Raw genomic sequence first — 22,870 nt, forward strand, 5'->3', positions numbered from 1 at the left:
TTTTAATTTATTTTTTTATTTTTCATTCTATCTTTAGCATTTTACTCCCTGGCAGTAAACCGCCAAGCACCAGCCCTTCTTAGTCAGTTCCCTCTCGTTCCCCCACTGAGGGATGAAACACAGTATCTCGAACACCCAGGATGCGAAGCAGCTAATCATTGGCTCTCCTTGTGGCTGGCAGGGCAGGCCCGCCTCTTTGGCTTGTGCTGACAAGCTGTGTGTGTTTGTGCAAGGCCACCCTTCAACTCAGCCGCCCCACGGCCACAATGGGAGCCACCGCCTGAATGCCGCGGGAGCTCCATCTTCGGATCGCGGGCACGGGGAGTTTCAGGCTCTGCCACTCCTGCGTGGACTCTATGGGACACTAGTAAGTAGCCTTCGGTCTCCTTGTGGCTTTTCCCCTAAGACTAAGGGCATGATTTAGCGAAGCAGGTAGGCACGGTCATGCGGGGAGGCAGCTATTAAAATTTTACTTCCGACGGAGGAAGTAAAGGAGCAGCTACTTTGTATGCAGTGTCATGACTACGGGGACTGCACTATTTCAATTTCAAATGAGACTTTCCTGGGAGGCAAAAAGGAAAAAGTTAATAGGGACACAATCAATTTAAGCTTGACAGGTTTTTTTTTTCCCCTGATTTTTTGTTTGTGGGATTTTTTTTTTTTTTTTTTAATGACTTCGATTATTCTTCATCTCGTTCTCATTTTTAGCTGCGTTCCCACTATTTGATTATCCGGCAGGGTTTCAAACAGAGGCAGTTTTTGCAGTGCTGTAAGTAGCCTTGTTTGGAAAAACGTAAAGGGAATAATAATAATGGGAGGCTATAGAATGAAAGCTTCCAAAAATGCTGATAGGTGCTGTCATTCTCAGATATGTGCCTAGCAGTAGAAAAGGCAAAGTCATGGTCAGAGATTTCAGTCCTCTTTGCTGTCTGCTATTAGGAAGCACTCACAGCTCCACAGAGCCAAAGACTGCAGAGATGGAATAAGCTTGATGTTTTGTGTCTTTATTATGTCCTTTCTGATGCTCAGAATTTTAAATAAAATATTCCGTGTCTGAAAAATAGTCTTCAGCTTAATCCTGCATTGCAAATATTGACGGACTTTTCAGAGTTTCTTTTACCTTTTACATCAGCGAAGGAAATCTTAATGTCCCTGTCAGAGTTGGATGCCATGCAGAAACTCAGAACTTGTCTGCCCCTGAAGTTTTGGCAAGTCTGTGTCTAGATTTTTTGTGGTAGCTGAGGAGCTTATCTACAGATCTCATTTTATAAGTGAATCAATATATGACAGATTATGTGACTTTGCTGTGACCATAGAGCAAAGTAAGTGTAAGCACTCAATGGTCTGTTACTGGGGTCACTGTACTATATTGTTTCTTTTTCTTCCTTTCCTTTATTTACATAATCCTATCAGATCATGTAAATAGTAATTTCGAGGGATTATTATGTGTACCTCACAGTGTTCAGGGTGGCTAAAAGAAATAACTCATCATTTGCCTGCTTATCCAAACTGCTCTGAGTTTAAAAATGAACGGGAAGCCTCAAGCAGAGTATTCTGTAGCAATATTTTTAGTTCTTCCTATTTTTGACATATCTGGAAATGTCCTGTATGGCAATATGGCAGCACTTTGATATTGCCACAGTAGTCCACATATATAATAGTCATAATAGGCTACTTCTTAATTTCTCTCCTGAGCCAGAAATGCCAGGATCTCCAGAAAATTCAGCTCAGGCTTTGAGTTCAAGATACCTGGGGGGGACAAAAAAAGGAGCTGTCACTGTTAATAAGTGTATTCATTATGCCTCTTAAAAATTACAGGAAAAACCTTACTTCTCAGTTTCAATCGGTTCTCTGTTAGCCTTGATATATATATATAAAGAAAGCAAATCCAAAGCAAAGCCTGATTCTGTGTACTTTTCAGCTTGTTTACTTGCCCCCTGTGGATGTACCAAATAGGGGGATGCCCTGGGGGTTGTGTTGTCTCCCTGCCTTGCTGGTTTTTGTGTTTTGGGGCTGTGCACACATTCTGCAGACAGGCCTGATGCAGTCTGGAGACCTTTGGCTCAACTCTCCTACTCATCTATAATGCTTTTAAGGACTGCATCATTCACTGGGTCTTGAATTGCAGAGAGCCAGTCAAGCTATATATATAAATATGTATGTATATGTGTAGGTTATCTGTGGGAAGCAGTGGCTTAGAGGCAGTTAGACAGAAACTTTGAAGTGCAACTGGTCAATTATGGGCAGCATTTGTACTCAGTACATTTTAACCAGATGAGTCTTGATGTTTTACAGCAATATAGTGCATTCATGGTAGCCTGTGAACTAAAGCTAATTACAGCAATAAGCTGCTTCTGTGCCAGGTTCTGAATACAAGCCAGAGGTTTGCAGTCACTCTCTGTAAACAGCAGATAGATGCTTAGCCTTGATGAGCAAGGATGAAAATTAAATTGGTTTTCTTCTGTATGTTAAGAAAGCAGGATCTCAGTGCTTATTTAACAATGAAAGCTGTGAGATACACATCAGGCATAAATACACACCTAGAAATTTTTGCTGTGCTCCCTCTGTCCATAGTTAGGAATAATCAAGATGCTTCCCACATTGTCTCCCTCTGGACTAAAGAAAGAATTCACTTGTGCATCACAAGCTCAGCACAACGTAGCTTGCTGTGTACAGGCAGACTGTCCCTGTTTGATTTCCATCAGAGTAAGCAGGCAGAAGATTAAAATTGATTTGTTTTCCTCCCAGAGAGATAATTTTCAAGATGTATTCACAGGGCTTGCTAAAACAGGGTGCTGAATCAACATCCTTCATTAAAAACCCTGACTACTCTGAACAGCATATGCTATTGGCTTACTTTCTGATTCTGAGATGGTAGGCAGTTTGTGAAAACAAAATTATTTACTAACATTCATTAGCTGAGTTTTCAGATAGCCTGGGAAGCAGATAAGCATATCATCCCCAATCTACAAAAGAGGGAAATGGAATATGCAACAAATGTTGGAAATAGAATCTGCTTCCTAGGGCTGAATTTTTACTGCAGTTCATTTTCTTCCCTTGGCTCTGTAGGTGCACTCTGTGTTGATTGTGTGATACCTTGCCAGCATTTTCCTGTGGCTGAATCCTTAGTTTGCAGGCACACTTGCAGTATAGCAATTGTTCAGTTATTCAGCAGTTAACAGAATGTATTAATTTAGGGTTGAATCAAACCCTGACCTTTTACCATGACCTCTTACCAGTATTTCCCAAATACAGTTAATAGATTACAAAGCCTGTAACATTAAATCTAATCTACTGGATTTTCCCTTCTTTGCCCTTCAGAATGTCAGACCAGCTCCCAGAACTGATCAATCCCTTGGGAAAGAACAGCCCTCTAGATTAATAAGAGTTTTCAGTTATTGGATCTGTAGCTCGTGACACAATGAGCATTTGAATTTTTAGTGAAAGCAAGAGGCTTTAAAGGTGCTTTTCATTTCAGAGTTCTGGCTTATTAGCAGGTGCTCTGCTGATGTGTCCTATATGCTTGAGACACATCAATTAAAGTTATGATAAGAGAGAGCCTGTGAGTGAAATGTACCTCTCTCCTATCAGCTGCTTGAGTCTGACTAGAAAACTGAACGGACAGGTAACAAGAAAAAGACTGAGGGCCTGAATAAAAACACCTGTGGGACCCTTGTATCAGGTTTGGGTAGACTTCCTTGCAAAGTCATTCACCATGAGTACTCAGATCTCTATAAGGATAGAGGCTGAGATATGCAAACAATCCCTCCTCATCCTCCTGAGATAAGTTGTCCTCTCTCTTGAATCTGAACTGATTAATATCCTCTGTGCTTATATCCTCAATTTTCACCCATACACATGAAAGCTTTTAAAATCCTTCATTGTGTTGTGTGGTCTTTGTTTCTGGTCTGTTGTGTTTGTGGTTTTTGTTTCATTATTGTTTTGTGGTTTTTTTCCAGGTCCATTTTCCTAAGTATTAGGTACTTTCCTAGGTAAGGGACGTTGTTGCCACTGAAGTGGAACACACTGCTTGGTTCTAAAAAAATGAAAATGCTAAGCATGCAGCTTTTTCTGTTAAAAAAAGAAATGCCAGCAGGGCTGTAGTACTCAGGTCGTGCTCATTCATGAAGAGCAGAAGGTCTTCTCCAAACGCATGCATTTTATTTTGGTGGTGTTACTCAGAGAAAGCACTATTCTGTAGGGTGGCCTGCCTAAAATATAATAGAAAACAGGTCACGACAGAAAGAAAAGGGATGACTTCCTACCTTCCTTGCCTGTGGCAGAGAGTGATTTGCAGTGGCTGAGTGGTCTTTGGGTCTGTGCTGCCTTAAATCTGTATCTACCAGAGCCCACTGGTTTCTTGGACTCTGTCCTGCCTGATGTAGCAGGCCAGCAATGCTGAAAGAGAAAAGGACTTAAAAGGACTGAAAGAGAAACAGGACTTAAACTGCCTGTGCTGTGCTCCAATGCTGGGAAGATGTTCCCTTGGACTCCATAGGCAAGCCCTAAGCTTTCTTCTTCCTGGAATCCCTGGCTTACAGAAGAGGCTGTCTGCATTGCTGCTTTGCTTTGGTAGTGTGTAAAATGCACAGTCTTGGGGGTACATACAGGGCTGGTATAACATCAACTGCAGCCTCCAGATGGCCCACCCAGATTCCTCTCTGAGCTTCCCTCTCAGGCCCAGAATGCAAATTGTATCTTGTATGTGCTCAAGTAGGCAGGAAATATTATAGATGCCACTGTTCCTTCATCGATGAAGGGGGTCTTGAATATTTCAGTTTCCTTCTTTTTTGCATATTTAGCTGGGCCAAAGGTCTAAGAAAGCAGCAGTTTAAGCTCATAGCATAAAATGTTCCTAATTGAGTGAGTAGTTTGCTGTGCCCTGTTCTGGTCGCTGCTGTCTAAAAAAGTTATCACAGCTGTCCTCAGCCTTTCCCTCTTACCACTGCTGGTTCACAGCGTGTGAAACTCAGAAGCATAGTACCCATTAAGATTCAAGGACTGCACTGCAGCTTTTCTCATGAAATCCAATCATAATGGAGCTTCCTTTCTCCTTACACAGCATCTTCAGTTAACACTGTACTTAATGCTCCCTAAGGTACACTATGACCTAGTCTATAATGTTTGTTATAGTAATATCCTGGCATGGAATTCTGCAGGTCTCACTCTGGTAAAACTCCCACTGAAGGCAGTAGTGGGACTGGTTTTTTGAGCACTGAAAAGGGACCATGAGAATTACAATCTTTTCTCATATGCATGGCTTAATTTCTGCTTCTCGTCGTGATGCTTAACTTTAGAGCAGTACCTTTGGCCTTCTGTTCAATTAGTCTTAGAATTTGCAAAAGCAAGTTGATAGTTATTTGATGAGGTTAATATTAACTCCAGCCCTGCAGTGGCTGAGCTTTCATCATATTACAGTTTTCAGACACTGTCTTCATGAGATGATCTGTCCAGAGAAGTCTGCTTTCTTCTCTCCATTTTCTGCTCTCCTCTATCACTTTGAAATCTATGCTTGACATTGCTGTAACTTTGGGACCCAGAGCTACATCAGAACATTTCCTTGATTCACAGTGGCTGTGGAAAATGTTATGTTGTCACACTCCAATAGACAGAAAAGAAAATGGGAGCCAGGGCTATGTGTGGCTCTGACTGTAAAAATGAAGATACAGGAGTGGGAAGAAATTATCCTGTGAGTAGAAAGATCAGGAGCAGCATTCTCATATATGTGTGCAGGTACATAAATAAGGTTACTCTCAGTAGAGGTATTTTTTATTCCCACTCTGCATATCCTCAAGCCTCTCAGTCTTTCACTCTGTCTTTTAATGTCTCCTAGCATGAGGCTCTTTATCCTTAGACCTGGTCTGCAGCTCATGCCAGTGTGGAGCATCCATCCCCTACTTGTAGTCCATGTCCCCCTGCTTCAACCACATAGTTCAAAGACTTCCTCTTTCTGCCACAACTCCTCCCCTCCCATCCTGGAGCTGCCTTTTTTTCCAGGCCTCAACAGATCTCATCCTCCTGAAACCTCTGTGCTTCATACCATTTAAGATGCTTGTTCTTCCCACCTTGCAGTCCTTAAAAGCTTCCCCAGAGTCTTTTGCTCTATTTTTCTACTCTTCCTCACTACAGCCCCGTGTTTGCAGGCTGAGAAACATCAGGCTGTTTCTTCTCCCCTTGACTGTCAGGCTTCTCAGGTGTCAACATACCTTCTTTTTCCTCTTTTTTTTTGTACTTGAAGGCAGAAAAGTAGGACAAGTCCAGGATAAACCAGGCACATACTATCCCTCTGCATGCTGTAAGCATGCATAGCTTCAGGCGAGGTCAGAGAAAGACTTAAGCCAAGAAATATGTAAGTGTGGTATATTTTTTAGAAAATATAGCCCTTTCTGTCTCTCTTGGCAAACAAAGTGTCCAGTATTCAACACATATCTTGTGAACCAACTTCAGGCCCAGAGCTGCTTTTGAACTGTTAGCTGTGATTCCTCATGTGCTCATTTCTTTGTGTTCCTGGTCACATGGCAACATATCTGGTTCTTGGATGAACGGTGTTTTCAAACAAAAAGGGGGATTTGGACACGTTACTTTTGGTTCAGAACTTTTCATGAATGCAGCCGTATGAAAATGTATGACATCAGTGTTTCCTGGTTACTTGCTTTTTTAAAGAGAGCTTACTTTGTGGATTAAAGTTTGTGAAAAACACTAATAGTAAGACATGGCAGTTTTATCAGCTGGTGGTTAATTTCTGAGAGCAGCAAACTGCGATTCAGGGCAGCACAGAGAAGAAGCATGATCCTGGTACAGACTGAGTCTATGCCAGTTTTTAAGGGTCATGGTTGCCACACAAGTGTTACTTAGAGCTGGAAATAAGTTTCCAGTGAGGAGGAGTTTGGGGCTGGCTTATCTGTTGTTTCACAGCTGACCCCTGTGAGTTTATTCACTTCACACTGCAGAAAATGGATGTGTTTTGTTATGGGTCAGTTTTCTATCTGGCAGTGAAATGTAATCTGTTCATTGGGAATCCAGCAAGTGCCTCAGAGCAAGGTGAGAAGTGGGAGCTCATAGCCAGAGGGGGAAAGGGAACCTTTGAAAAAAAGCCTGATATTTGTATTTGAAATTACATCTTTCCAATGTTTGACCTCCCCTGATGAAAACCAGCAGGACATATGCATTCCATACTGTTTGCTGGCTTATTACTTACAGAGTACACAATATCCAGCCATGAACTCCTGTACTCAAAGCTTCAGGGTGGGAAAAAGGGACCACCACTCCTGCTCACTTAGAAGGTTTTGGCTGCATGTCTCTTTGTCACCAAATCTCTCCGAATGAGATCATGTGCCTCAGGCAAGCCCAGATCCCTTCAGTCACAGATGTTAGAGTCGATGAGAAAAAGTGGCTTAGTGCTACACTTATTCTCTCTTTTTCTCAGGACAGCCAGGGGCTACTGCAGGCTGCAGAGAAAACAGCAGCAGTCATGGGGCTTCTGTAATGATGACATCAGGTTTATAATGCGTTATGGTTTTGTCTGAGCTGCATATTTTCTTTCTGTGGAAAACAAGTGATAAGCTATAAAGCAAAATACATACATTATAAAGGAAAATACAGAAGGCACTGAAGCAGCCTGGTCCTCATCTAACAGTAGTAGCAGGCTGCAAAGGATTATCACACTGTGTTATCTCTTTGGAAGATCAGCTGACAATTATATGGCTTTCTGGAGGGGCACAGGCTTATGCCAAACTCAAGTCACTGGACACCAAGCTGAGGTACTAAAATAAAATATGTAGTAAATGAGGCCAAACCAACTGAATACAAGCTTAGTATCTGAACCCAGACCCAAGATATGCTGTCTTTAAAGTGCTGGTGCTACAATGGTTTATAGTGTCACAGTTGATTTGTCTTTAAAAAATGGGTTATTGTGACAAAATCTGTGTTATTTTATTTCATCACCATTAAGTGAACTGAAGCTTTGCCTTGAACTCCTCCAAGGGTAGATTTGTCTCAGTTTATCAGACTTGTGGTTTTTCTGTCTGTACAAAGCCTGCTGGCTTGTTTGCGTCAGAAGATTCATCTGGGACTTAGACTATGACCAACTAGAAATCTGCATAAACATATTTAAAATTCTACGCCAAGTAGTCTGCTGCTAATAGGAAAGGTGAGCACATAGCTGGGGTGCATTCCTGGCTTTTTAATCTGCCATCCTGAGCTTCTGTCATTCAGGCAGTTTCACAGATTCAAATTAAATAGCAAGGTGCATCCTCCACCAAACCCAGACCTTTCACCTTTCACTTTCTCAGTATTTAAATTGCAAAAGAACAGAATAGAAAAGAGATTTATTTCATCTATACCCTTGCAATTCACCAGTCCCAAGACAACCACACTAGGTTAGATGGGAACAGAATCCAGACCAAGAGAGAAACATATTCTGCCACCTACTGTGCATCACAACCTGTATGTCACTGACTGAAGAAAGGCACTTTTTCCTTGATTTAGTGAACATGCCATGAGGTTTAAAAAAACTTGTCAAGAAAACTGTATCTATTATGCTGTATCTAATCAGTATAATCAGTATCTAAGCTGCATCCTACTTTACTCTTGTTCTACTTACATCGTGACCATAGTTGATCTTGGTGGAAAATGAGGGTTGTTTTCTACTTACATGGAAAATAACAGGGTTATTTTGTAGCTGACATTTGAAAACATCCTAAAGGGAATGGCCTTTTTTCTTAGAAGGCAAATTACTCCTAGCAGGTTGTTTCCCTATCTGAACTGTTCTTTGTTGCAGTTTTTCCTATAGGTGGCTTTCTACAGTATATTTTCTCTCACTGTCAAATTGATGAATATCTGAATTTCTCCAAAAAATTAACATCCCTGTGCTACACAGGAACATGGTGCTTGACTGCCTCAAATTTCATGGAGACAGAGTGTGACAAAGTGGGGATCAAATGATGCCTTAGTAATATCCAGGCAGCAGTGAGGGGACACACAGGTAGCCTGTCTGGAGGCAGGAGCTGTATAGTGACAGCAGGATGCTGGTATCCCACATGGACTACAGGAAAGAGGAGCTGAAGAACAGAGCAGCCTGATGTAGCACTTGGACAGACACTTGTATATGGGAACGGATGAGATCTTCCCAAGAGTACTGAGTGAGCTGGTGGAAGGGCTCATCAAGCCACTTTCCATCATCTATCAGCAGCCTTGGCTAACTGGGGAGGTCCCAGTTGACTGGAGGTTGGCAAATGTGATGCCCATCTACAAGAGGGACCAGAAGCAGGATTTGAGGAATTACAGGCCTGTCAGTCTGACCTCGGTGCCAAGGCAGGTTATGGAATAGATTATCTTGAGTGTCATCATGAGGTAAATGTAGGACAACCAGGTGATCAGGACCAGTCAGCATGGATTCATAAAAGGCAGGTCCTGCTTGATTAACCTGATCTTCTTCTCTGATAAGGTGACCCACTTAGTGGCTGAGGGAGGGAGCGGTTGTGGATGCTGTTTAATTTGGCTTCAGCAAAACTTCTGACATTGTTTCCCACAGCATTCTCCTGTAGAAACTGGCTGTATATGGCCTAGACTGGTGTTACACTCTGCTGTGTAAGAAACCTGGCTGGCCAGGCACAAAGAGGTGAGATGAGTGGGGTTAAACCCAATTGGCAGCTGGTCACAAGTGGTGTTCCCTGGGGCTCGGTACCGGGGCCAGTTCTCTTTAATGTCTTTATCAGTGATCTGTGTAGAGGGATCAAGTTCATCTTCAAGAAGTTTGTGGACAACACCAAGTTGGGTGGGAATGTTGATCTGCCTAACAGTAGGAAGGCTCTGCCAAAGGATCTGGACAGGCTGAGGCCAGTTGTGTAAGATCCAACAAGATGGAGTGCTGGGTCCTGCATTTGGGCCACAGCAACCCCATGCCACCCTACAGGCTTGGGGAAGAGTGGTTGGAAAGCTGTCCAGAAGAAAAGGACCTGGGATGTCCTAAATATGAGCCAGCAGTGTGCCCGGGTGGCCAAGAAGGCCAAGGGCATCCTGGCCTGTATAAGAAGCAGCATGGCCAGCAGAAGTAGGGAAGTGATCATCCCATCGTACTGATGAGGACACACCTTGAATACAATGTTCAGTTTTGGGCTTCTCACTGCAAGAAGGACATTGAGGTGCCAGAGTGTATCCAAAGAAGAGCATCAAAGCTGGTGAAGGACCTGGAGAACAAGTCTTATGAATAGCAGCTGATGGAGCTGGTGCTGTTTAATCTGTAGAAAAGGAAGCTGAGGGGAGGCCTTATTTCTCTCTACAACTACCTGAAAGGAGGGTGTAGCAAGGTGGGTGTTGGTCTCTTCTCACAAATAACAAAGGATAGAACAAGAGGAAATGGCCTCAAGTTGCACTAAGGGAGGTTCAGATTGGATATTAGGAGAAATTTCTTCACTGAAAGCACTTTCAGGCCCAGGAACAGGCTGCCCAGGGAAGTGGTGGAGTCACCATTCCTGGAGGTATTTAAAAGATGTGTAGATATGGTGCTTAGGGACATGGTTAAGTGGTGGACTTGGCAGTGTGCTTGGTTACTGGCTGGACTTGATGATCTTTTCAACCAAAACAGTCCTGTGATTCTGTGAAAAAAAGGGAGAACAGTATAATGAATAGGAGTCATCCCTGAAGCCTGGAAAATGCAAGGTCATTTAAAATCATCATTTTCTATTTTTGAATCTTAAATTTCCCTTACATTTAGTTACAGAGTTACTTTTTGTGAAAGCAGACTTTGATGTAAATGGACTGCTACAGAGTGAACAGATACATTGAAGAGTACCCAAGAGATACCAGTGTGAATTAATGCATTTGCTTCTGAGGGGGGGGAAACATTCAGTCATCATAACATGTCTCATAAATAAAAAAAAAAAAAAACAAACAAAAAAAAACCCAGTTCTTATTTCAAAGATAACAGTCATTCATCTGTCCTGTGATAATCCAATGAAGAAGAAAGCCTAGATGTCCAGGAAAGCACACAAAGGCTATTCTGCTGTACCCCATGAAATAATTTCTGACCCCAAACCTGAAAGTCTGCTCTGTCGGGATCAAGTCCATTGTTTTCATGGAAAATCTCAGTCCTGATAAAAACAAGATGTAGTAAATTCATGTCATTTTTCTACTAAAGTGGGAGAAAAAGAACTCAACTTTTAATAAACCTAGTTTACTGCTGTTTCAAAAAATATTATTTGCTTCATCTGATGTCTGCATTTCAAGTGTTTTGCTGCTTGCTTCCTTAATGGAAGAACAGCACAGAGGAGAGGAAAACTGATGGAATGCAGGCCAAAGACACAACTGTGGCAGCAGCTGAGCAGTAAGGCTGGTGAAATGTCTTCACATGTACCTCTTGTTTGTGTGGGGTGCTCTGGTGTCTAATAATACAAGAGAGCTCAAATGTAGCCTTTTACATTGGATCACTGGATTGTATTTCACTCATCTGGAGGGCTGCCTGTTTTCACAAAAGCTGTGGGAATAAAATACCTTTGAGATCTCTAGCATTCTCCCTGATGTGACTGAAACGATTCAGTGCAACTTTTGAGAGGAATTGTGACAGCATAGGCAAAAATACATGCAAAGAAAACAAGTTAATAATTTTCTCCTTTACTTTTCCTAGGTAAAGTAAGTCTTGATTTTTTAATTAGTATTATAATATTTATTTAGAAAAATAATTTAACTGCTTTTGACATTAACAAACCAGTCATGCCAATCCTGTATTCAAGTATAAAAAGAGTAGACAAGCAGCACAATCCTAAATGTGCAAAGATGAAAAACTGAGCAAGGGACAAGGCCCAGGACTTTTAGGCAGAGTGTTTACAATGGTGTTTTTATTTTGTTAGTGACTCACTGCACTGATTCACCCAGGCTTTAGTGAAAGCTGCCTCTTTTGTAGGTTCTCACCGTTCAAATAGAGCAAGATTATTCAGAGATCTTGCAAAAGTCCTCTGGCAAAACTAAAGACTAAATAAAACCCGGTATTTTTAAGTAAAAGAACATTCAGATAACAACTTTAAGTTTTTAGCAATAGCAAAACTTTTTTATCCATTATTAAATAAGCTTCCCAATTTGTTATTGGGAAAAAAAATGTTATTCAATACTGACTCAAAAGCCTTGAGGTGTCCAGAAATACAGGTGACCCCTGAAGCCTCTGAATGTAAGCTGGGCAGTTGACCTTTAACTAGCTGGAAATAGAGACTGAAAGTGACTTAGGAGCTTCAGGCCATGAACCTTCACAGGATGCTTTTTGAAATTTTTGCTTGATATATGTTTGGTAAAATGTCCAGTCTTGCAGCTAGTGGCTCTCTATCAACCAGCTGTGTGCTGCCTTATTAGAGAAAAAAACCCACCCAACTGTAAGCAAAGCCTCCCCAAACAAAACATTTGCTTCCCACCTGGAAGAATTTTAAGGATGTGAAGTGCATCAACATTCCCTTCCCTGTTTATAAAAACCGGGCTGTTTTTAAGTGACTTGCTAAACTGCTGGAACTGTTTCAAGTGATGCATTGGAATTTCCCCCCCCCCTTTCCCTTCTCCAGGGCGGCTGCTGGTGCTGGGAGGGGGGGCTGCAAGGTTGGGTTGTTTCCTGAGGAGCAGTCAGTCAGCTGCAGGCGGGAGAACATCCCGGCGTGGGGCTGGCTGTTTATTTTCAAAGCCTTTGTACCTCAGGTTACTTGTAAGGCTGATACTCGGGCAGTTCTGCTGAAACCGGGCCGTATATATTCCCCGGTTTGCATGTAATTTGCAGATGATGAAAACCAGACGGATGGCTCGGTGCTCGGTAAGGTAGTATAGGGATGGGAGCTTTGACATAAGAGCAGCTTTTACAGAAAACACCGAGTTAAGAAGATTCAGGCTCAAGCTAGATTGCTTCTTCCCTCCCCTCCCTTCCTCCCCCCCCTTTTGTCTATTTTTACTGCATCATTGGTATGTGTCCAAGGAAAGTCGGCCATATCATTCGGAAATGCAAGGGGATAAACTTTTGATCGGATCTCCTCAGGCTGAGAGACTCCGGAGTAAATGAGCTGAGGAAGAAAGAATTAAAAGGAGAGATTGCTTTAGGCGAACTTCTGTTTGTTGTCTGCTCTGCCAACACCAGTGTTAAATAACGAAGAAGCCGCAGCAAGCCCTTTCCCACTGCCTTTCTGAGCAATGTAAGTGACCCTTCCAACACTCCTCTCGTAACCTTCCGTGTGCTTTTCCTGCTTTCGAGTATTTTGTGAGAGCAAAGGGGTTTCACAGCAATCGCTTTGTCTTTCTTTTTCTCCTCTAAGTCAGGGCGGCACTGGGGAAGCCGAGCAGTTTGACATCCCCTTTCCCTGACATGCTGGCTCCATTTTAGCTGCCTGTCGAAACCTTGAAACCTCTGCAGCGTTTCTACAGAAATTCATTTGTAGCTGGCAAGAGACAAGAGCGAATGTTTTGCCGGAGCTGCGTGTGTCGGGCTCGCCGTAAGAGCCCGCGTTTCAAAGGGGATTGTGTGTGACGCTGTGTAAACAGGACAGGATGTGACAAGGGAAAAGAAATGCTTCCTGCTCTTTAATATTTAAAAGGAGTAACTGAAACAGAGCCAAGGAGCTTGCCTAGGAAAGGAGTAGTGATGTTTATTCAAAGGCAAATAACGCCGAGGTGTCCTTATCAAGGAGAGTTTTGCTTTTCACGGTTTTTTTGAAGTTGGCAGTGGGCATGAATATTGCTGCATTCTGCTGTGCTTTTGTGGAGTGTAACTTGAGCCATTACCTGGTACGTAGCTCTCTGTTGGTTGCTTATGTTGCTTGACTTTCCCCCCTTTGGCTCTATTTTATTATTTTCAAAATGCAGTCTAGGCAGACTGCCATGCGGGTTGATAGGTTTAATTAAAAACAAGGAATTAGAAAGATAATGTAGCATGTAGTGTACCAAGAATGAGATAAAAATTGCCCTGAATGCAAATACTCTTTAGGCCAAAACGATTCCATAAATGTTCACTTATATGTGGAAAAATAAGAAAATTGTTGTGAAACAACAGTGACTAAGTAAATACTTCTTATATAGGAATGCTGCATAAGAAAAGTTGGTTTCTGTTCCAGCCTTGGATTTTTTTATCTTTGAGGGCAATGGATTAATTACCTGGATAACAGTTCTGTGGCCACCTATTGTGATTTTATCATCAGAATTTTTTTTCTTAAAATTCCACATTGCTGCTTGTGTAAGAACTGAAATTAAATTGACTAGCAATACTAATGAGACCTGGACAATATAAATATTTGAAACAAGCTTGGAAAGAGAAACTGTATGGCTTAAAAAGCATATTAAAAGGTTTGGTTTGTTAAAATCTGTATAAAATTGTTTATTTTAAAGCTAGTCCCATAATTTTCTGAAAGATGGCCTCATGATATCTAAAGCCTGGAATGACTGTAGAGAGAAGGTACCATGAAGCTATTTTACCTGGTTTTGTGACTGTATCATCCTGCTGGAAAAGAAAGCCATCAGAAAAAGGAGTTTAGTCCCTCTTTCCAGAGAGGGTTTTTTTGGGGAATCATTCTGTTGGCTGCTGGCAAAATGAAATAAGATTTCTGTGCTTTGGCCCTCATCTGAACCTGCTTACCATACACCAAAGGCTTCCTTAAATTTTTTTGTTGCCAAAAAGTTTGGCAAACTTGAGTTGCAAAGAAACCCCCTGGTCTGATCTGGGCCTGCAATGCCCACAGTTTGGCTAATAAAGAACAGCTTGGGGTTTCTTCATTGAGGGCTCCCTTTAGTCCTTGAGATTCATCCTTTTTCATGAGAAACAGCTTTGATACACCTTTAACAAACCCTGGATTTCTTCAGGGAGAAGCCTGAACAGAACTTTGTTGCTTCAAGGAGCACCACTAACATATGCTGCTTGAGGGTCAGAAGGAAACATGAAGTGGGTTTTCTAACAGAACCAATTCTAGGTTAAATTATAGGGTTTCTGGGAAAAGGGAAAAATTAGAAAATCTTTATTTCAGCCAGCTGGGAAAAATCCTTTGGTTTCTTTGTGTAATGGATGGGGGAGCTAGATATTAATCTTCTTATGAACTCCAGTGGCTGCCACATTGAAATCCACTATTACAGATCCTACCCTTGTCTTACACTTTCAACAAAAATCAGATATGGTATTTCCAGAGACTGCAGGTTGTGATTGTCATTGCTGATGTTTGTGGATTGGACATTGTTTATTTATAGGTGAATTTACTGGAAAGTCAGCAATTTAGTTGGATCACAGTTTGTAACTGGAGTAGCATAAAGTGAAATAAATGTCACTCTAAAGTACCATGTGGGGACAGCTAAGGATCTAGTCAATTGAGAGGTTTGCTGGCAACCAGGCAGCCTTCCCACTTACAAGCTGGACTTCAGGGCAATAACTAAAGCAAATACCATTCAAAGGGAAGAACTGAAATAGCAATTGGAATATACTTCTTGAGGTCCTGAAGAGATAGTGTGGCAGGTAGATGTTGCTGGCTCCATCCATCTTATTATTCATTAGCTGCAGTAGGGTTAAAAGAGACCTCGCTAAATTAAGGAGACTAATCATAGACATGTAAAAAAATGTTAGCAGCTTGTATTCTGGCACTTCTTACATTACATGGTGATCCTGTTAACACAAGCATCAAAATATATCCTGCGCAGCTGGGCTGCTACAATAGTTTACAAAGAAAAAGGCTGATGGAATGGCCTGGTGTTTCACTGCTAGGTATTAAATCTAGATTTAAATAACTTTAAAAACATGTCCTGACAGTAGGAAAAGATAATGACTTTAAAATGTACTGTTTCATGTATACCCTAAACGTCTATTTCCCTGGAAGAACTATGGACAACTCTGGTTTTTTATGGTCCGCACTTTTGCTCATGTGTAAAAGTATTGTTCATACTCTGTCACTTTAAAACCCTCTGAATATTGCCAGTTTTGGATGCATTTTAGGAGCAATTAATTAGGTGGATGGTGATATTCAGTCCTTATGCCAGGGTGGATGCCCACTGTGAAAGAGACATAGAGGTTGGAGTAGATGCACTTAGTTTTGATCAGGTTTTAAATGCATGAGGTGAAATTTCAGTAGAATCTGCCTGCTCCTGATCCCATATGGATTTATTTGTGTTAATGTTATTAGTATGCCTAAACATAGTATGATCAGTGTATTTCTGGGACTTTGTCTTTTTTTATCAGATAAAGCCATGTGCTCTGTGCTACCATGAGCTTTTCTGTTCTTGGTGATTTTTTCCTTCAATTCTGGAAATGTAGAGTTGCATACTCTGGGAGAAACAGGACTTCCCAAAAAGCAGATGCCACCATGGTCAGTGATATCAGGTGTCTTCAAGGCCACCTTTGTTCTTCTGAGAACAGTTACATGTTGTAAATACTGAGAATCAGGCTGCTTACAAATTCCTCTGGAACTAAAATGCCCCCCAGGAATGGAAACTCAAGACTGAGGAACAAGCCCTTTGCAGCATAGGTAAACTGTCCAAGAGGAAGAACTGGCATGTTGTGGCTACATTTGCACAGTATTTTTTCTTCCTTTTCTAGAGAGGAAACAGTATTAATGAAATACCCTCCTACAACTTTCTCTCCTGTAATCCCCATACTGGTGGAAGTACTAATGTAAGACCTTCAGGGATTAGCTCCCACCAGATAAGCTTCTGCAGGAGTTTTTTGTTGTTGTTATCTTGAAAGCAGATTTAATTTGATATTTAGAGCTCAAGTAATTGCCCAAAAATCAGATAGAGCCAAAGCCTAATTTCATAGCATCTGAGGTTTTTTTTTTTATCTTGAGTGTTACTCTGAGGAAATACTATGATATAGGTTAGTGTGTGGTTTTCCCAACATGCTTCAAACTAGCTGGACTTTCCATAAAAAACAGGCTCTTCTCTTTACTTACTGCTTAATTCTCAGTCTGCTCTGTGTAGTCTGGGGAACAACTGATTTTTCTGCATCGTAGTCCAGAAGGTATTTTATAATAAAGAAATAAAATTGTTGCCCCATGAAGATTTAATCCTATTAATCAAATATGCAAGGATAATGTTTTTGCCTTGCATCTAAAAAAGCTGAAAATAAATTCTGATTGTGAAATACAAACTTGTTCAGATAAATAATTTCCCTTTAGTCCACGAATGTAATAATTTACTTAAATTCTCTCAGCAGAGGTAAGAGCAATCCTTTATTACACAGAATACAGAAGACCTGATGTAACAGAGGACTGCTTTAGAACTACCCTACATGTTGTGTGTAAGCAAAGAACCTCCTCATCACTTATCTTCCTCATTCTAATTAGCTTTTTCAAGATTCCATTCTGAAAAAAAAAAAATTAAAACCCAGACTAGACTGGTACATGCAAAAATGTTTTTTGTACAATAAGGTGAATTTACAAAAAATAAGTCAGTAGTTCCATTTCCTGTGCTTCCAAAGTCTAAAGGTTTTGTTTTTCTTACCAGAAGCTGACACATTGCACAGTCTTGAATACAAGCAAGCAGAAGAGCAGGCAGGTTTCTTCCCATATTTAACTTTTGAGAGAGATTTTTATCTGCTCTTGAATGCTCTCAACAAAAATCATTGTTTCTCTTCTTGGATGTGCTTTTGCAGGACTGCTCTGAAGGTGTTCACAGCTACTGAGGAAGGTGGACAACTTCTAAACTTTTAAATTAGGAGAACCAGGATAACAATCAAAGCCTGATTTCACCAAACTCTATGGCATTAATTTTAGAATAAAATCACTCTTGAAGTATCACTAGAAGGGTCTTTTTTTTTTTTTTTTTTTTTCTTTTTTTTTCCTTCTTAAGGATAAAGTGAATGTAAAAAGGTGGGAGGAAGTGAGTAGAAGTGCTAGGTTAGTATTGTACTCTCAATGAAAGGGCTCCCTTCTTGGGATGGTGATTTATCTCCATTGTTGTGTGTCTTGTTATATGACTTTGAAGTGGGTGTATGCCTTAAAGGTGCTCTGGCCCTGAGAGGCATTTTTCATGCAACACTGGTGTATTAGGGAAGCTGTCTGATGGATTTGTCTCACCTGACAGCTCTAAATGGCAGGGCTCTGCGAAGTGCTAAAACCAGCCTTATGGAGCCATTAGTGTCCATTAACATTGCCAAAAGGGAGTGGCTGCTGTTGCAGCTCCTGTGATGTCTACACTGAGTATTTTGAAGGTTTGTCTGGGTCAAATCAAAAGTAAATCTAGCCTAGCCTTATAATTTGGGTGATGGCTGACAGTGGATGCCTACAGAAGGGCATAAGAACAGATCAGAGATATCATGGTACTCTCCAGAATGCTCTTTCATTCAATGATTTGTGCTTCCAGTTCTGCTTCTGGTAGAAGTAATGTCTATTTTAAAATATTTTCAGTTTTTCTGCCATTATTTTTCCCTTCTCCCCTTGAATGCCTGTAAAATACTAACAACTGCAACAGCCTGGGGCATTGGGTCTCACAGCTGAGGGGATGAAAGAGTATCCAGAACATTACTAGAAGCTTTAAAAGAAGTTTCTCATCTGTAGCCAAGAAAAAGAGAGAGTAACAAGCAATAGCTACAAGTTGTGAATGAAAATAAATTTGTGAATAAAATTTCACACCAGAGTACATCATGATCCACCTACCAAAAATCTACTGCTTGCTGTATCACCAGGCTTCCAAAAGCACTTAAATTATTTGGAATACATCGTAACAGAGTTAGAGAAGTTAAGTGCTTGAGACAGTGCAGAGTCTGATGTCCTGCATGTACCTGGTTTTCCTGTAGGATTTCTGAGTTACATGTAACATCAGGGCCTAGAGCTGGTTGCTTTACATACCCCTCTCATGGGCTTTATTGTTTTTTTGCTTACTATTGTTTACTGTTTACTACAGTCAACTGCACTTGTGAGACCTCACCTCCAGTAGTGTGTCCAGTGCTGGTGTCCCCACCACAAGGACAGAGATCGTCTGAAACAAGTTCAGAGGAGGGCCACAGAGATGATCAAGGGGCTGGAGCAGCTCTGCTATGGGGAGAGGGTGAGGGAGCTGGGGTTGCTCAACCAGAAGAGAAGATTCTGGGGGGACCTTATAGATAGACTCCTTCTGAAGTGTCAGGCAGTACTTATATCCACTCTTAGAGTTTGGAAAAGGATGCTAAAATCTGCTCCTTTTCTCTGACTACGAAAGATTCAAGTTATTTAGGCTACTATCTTGCACCTCTTTCTTTAAAAAAATAGTCCTTTTCCAAATTAATGTCTGGCTATGAAAATTTCTACTGTAGAAGGGTACTTCATGTCACAGATATGGTTAAATGGCAATAGTTGAATTGTATGAGATGTTAAGATATGGGCTGCCTGTGCTTGCACATGATCTGTGTTCTGTGTGGATGGTGCCTGTCACAGTAGAATTCTGGTACTTGGAAGAGATTTCCAGGTGCTATCCCAATCCAAATGATAAAGGGGCTGATTTAAGAAAATATTGTTCACAGCTGTCCTGATGCTAGTGTTTTTTCCAGGTGCTTTTTAATTTAAAATACATCCGCGTTCATATACTTACTGTTTTCTAGACTGTTTCCTAATTTGCTTTTCAGGTACTTAAAAATGTAGCATATTTCTGTAAAGTAAAATGGATGCATTTTCATATAGCAAAGAATGTGCTTTGTATACCAGTTCATCTTATGAGAGTCTTAAAATTGTGTCATGTGTGGTTCTAATTTCCTCTTCTTTCATTAGCTGTTGCTTCATAACTTGTGATGCCCATTAAAGAGGGACCCAGATGACAGGGATGAGGGTCTTGTGAGAATGAAGCTTTGAAGATGTCTGACTGACATCAGTGCTGCATATTTGCTTATGAATAGCCTGAAAACACCTGTGTTGGAGCTGTGGGCATCCAGCCTAAACCAGCCCTGTGTGATGAGAACCTGGGAAAGATGTCTAAGAGAAAGCTTAAGCGAGTTATTTTTGGAGATGGGGAGTAAAGGTGGACAACTTTTAGTCGTGCTGTTCCTTTGCAGCTTGCATGAGGTACAAAACCTACTACCTCAAGGTAAAACCTTAGGGAAAACCTGGGATGAGCCGGTGTAGCTGCTTGGTAGGTCCCAAGAAAGGACCACTGGAAATCATCCTGCTTGGGAATATGGTGAGCTTTGCAGTCAGCTAACTGCATCTTAACGTGGCTGCAGTGGGACTGCTGTGGAAACGCACAGTGGGAATCAAACCATTTCTGCAGATAAGGCACAAGGTACAGGGAGCACTTGGGCTCTGCTGTGGGAAGCCTTCAGCTTTTCCCCGTAACAACAGTTCTTTAAATAGGAGCACTGGCATGCAGTCAGCAAACGGGTGTCCTTGCTGAGGACTGGAAAGACGTGTTTACTGGGTGAAGTTTGGTCACTGGGTGTTTCCAAGTTCTGAACTGCTGGAGCTGAGTACTGGGAAGTCAAATGGAGTGAGTGACCCTGTGAGTGCGGAGGAGGACACAGGCTGCACCCTCAGGTTCTGGGCACGTCGAGTTTTCCATGGGAGCTCTGGGGTGGCTTTTTGTTACTCTTGTTTGCTCAGTTCAGCTCCTGTGCCTACAACCATTGTGAAAACTCACAGATCTCCTTTTTGCCAAGGTTGCTCTGACATTGTTCCTGTTGCTGGTGCTGCCAGGCTACCTGCCCTATGCCAGCTATTTGTTTACCTACTCCCTGTGAAAGTTCAGGCTGTTGCATTTTTGCCAGCACAAAGAGCCCGCCTGAGAAAACCTCTGCCCCTGCTACTTACCACTTGAGCGAGGTTTTCTCTGAACCTTGAGACAATATTGAAGTTCAGAAACATCACTTTGTCTCTGAAAGACAGGTCAGTTCAGCAGGAGTCTTCGCAAATGTAGAAGGTAGCACTGCAGCTGGGCTCTGGGCAAGAAAATGAGGTGGGTACTGTACAAAAGCCGAGGTAAATATGAAGATGCAGCAACTGATATTTTGCCTTTTAAACAATTTTGAGCTCTGCAAAGTGTGTGAGCCTGAATTCAGCCTGCTCAGAGGCTGGAGAGGGTCTTTTCCTACCCTCTTTTTCTTAGTCCCTCTCTCAAGATGTGTTTTTAGTAGATTACTTACCTGCTCAAGCAACCTATCTGTTGTGTGCTGTGCACTAGGACATGAATTCCTTCACTTTCTGCCTCCATTTGCTTTTTTAACGCTTAGATTCCATCTGCTGTTTCTTGCTGTGAAACACTTTCTTTTTTTTTTTTTTTCTTCTTCTCCAGTTTATTTTCCATATGCTGCATCTGCTGGCTAGTAGTATTTTGAAGGTTGGAAGAAAAGAATTCTAAGCACCTGGCAGTCCCTAAATTAATTTTGTGAAGAAGTTACGTAGTGTGTGGTGATTATTGGGTGCTGCCTTTTCCCTTGCTGATTTGAATGTAGTGCTGGGTCAGCAAAATCCTACTGAAGTAAATGGAAACAGAAGTGAGGGAACTTTACAGTGTGGTGGTCAACAGAGAATACTTGACTACGCTCCAGTACCTGACGTGTATCACCTCCTTAGGATGTGTATCCTAAGAGGAGTTGCAGATAAGATCAAGCAGAGATGCAGCATGGAGCAGATCCAGAGCAGTGTCTCAGGAGGCAGTGGGGAGGATGGTCTCAGGAGTTCAGCCTTCAATACCAAAAGCATTAAGCATTTCCTACTTGCTTTTACTTTTCTTGCCATTGCTCAGCAACTCTGAGAAAGATATCTAAAGCATTTTTCAATATACCTTATATCTAGCACTATGTAGAAAAATATGGGCACATCTTTCCAAATAGATTCATGATTAATCTTCTGCTTTTCCTCTGTACTGCATCTTATCTTGTGCCTGGAGGGGTTAACAGTGATTCATATAGAGTCTCCATGGAGCACTTTTGTTTCAAGTAGCATTTCAGAGCAGATGTTTGTGGAATCAGCAGCTATTTGATGTGCAGTTTTAATTATTTGTCAGTTCAGCTTGTTTTTGTTTGAGCCTGTGTATGTATAAAAGCTGAATAGAGATCTGTCAGCAAATAGGTCGTCCTAGAGAGTAAAAATATACAGTTTTAAGGGTGACATTAACAGCACTAGGTAGGTAATGAGGGTAGGAGGATTTTCAGTATAGATGCTCTGACTTGCTCCTTTGGATGAAAAGCGTGCAATTTTAAATCCTTTTACTTAGGCCTGCACAACATCAAGCCCCTAAAATAATTACTTGGACCTACCTCATTGCAGATATTTTTAAAAAATAGCTCACCTATATGAATATGGTGAATATGACCTTTTAATAAACGTGGAAAGTGCCCTAAATGACAGCACCAAGGCTGTCACTTAACCTCACCTGTGACCATTTAATTCTGTCATTTCTCTTGGCAGTCCCTTTTTTCTCCCAATATCCTACCCCTTCTCTCTGAAATCTCATTTGTGAGAGCATTGCCTGTCTGGTTGGGGATTTGTGGGTTTCCACTGCAAGTACTCAAATTGTCCTTGCACGTGCAGTAAGTCCAGTGTGCTCCGGGTGTGTTGGAATTTATTGTGCAAAACCCTGACCCAAAATGAGGCAGTGAAAGCCTCAGACTAAATAGCCTTAAAGCAGGTATCCTAGCTCAGCTGAGGGATGGCTGTGTGACCACACCAGCTCTAGCCTGTCAGGTCTTGTCCTTTGATGTGTGCAGGTCCCCTCTCTATCCAAGGACAGGACAGCTGGGAGATGGGGTCAGTGGGGATGGGAGCAGGATTACTGGCACCACCAAAGGGTGGTGGAGAAGAGGCACTGAAGAGGCAAGCAGAAGTTGTGGGGATGGGGAGAGAAAAGAAAAGGGGGTGGTAGATGCCACCCATGACCTCCTCTTCAAATTTGGAGTATAAAGCATTAGTGCATTGATGTCTTCAGAGTCCCACCCGTGTATTTCAGGTGTTGACCCCATAATATGCTTTGTTTAGAG

At 41.6% G+C, this 22,870-nt stretch overlaps 1 protein-coding gene across 18 annotated transcripts in view; it reads left to right on the forward strand.

Annotated features, from left to right (window-relative positions):
• TRIM2 (tripartite motif containing 2) overlaps positions 1-22,870 on the forward strand; it is a 110,873-nt gene that overhangs the window by 39,536 nt on the left and 48,467 nt on the right. Inside the window, exons 1-2 of one of the 18 annotated variants that reach the window (XM_071742964.1) lie at positions 138-367; positions 13,004-13,157. The exons of 7 other annotated variants lie outside the window; for them this stretch is intronic. The gene's annotated coding sequence lies outside the window, so the exon portion shown is untranslated. Of the gene's footprint in view, positions 1-137; positions 368-12,602; positions 12,785-12,863; positions 13,158-13,470; positions 13,747-16,246; positions 16,458-20,750; positions 20,848-22,870 lie in introns of those variants that run through there. 10 more of the 18 variants (XM_071742976.1, XM_071742963.1, XM_071742965.1 and 7 more) reach the window with 10 other exon arrangements.

The sequence above is a fragment of the Heliangelus exortis genome, chromosome 4, assembly GCF_036169615.1.
Source record: "Heliangelus exortis chromosome 4, bHelExo1.hap1, whole genome shotgun sequence".
NCBI lineage: Eukaryota > Metazoa > Chordata > Aves > Apodiformes > Trochilidae > Heliangelus > Heliangelus exortis.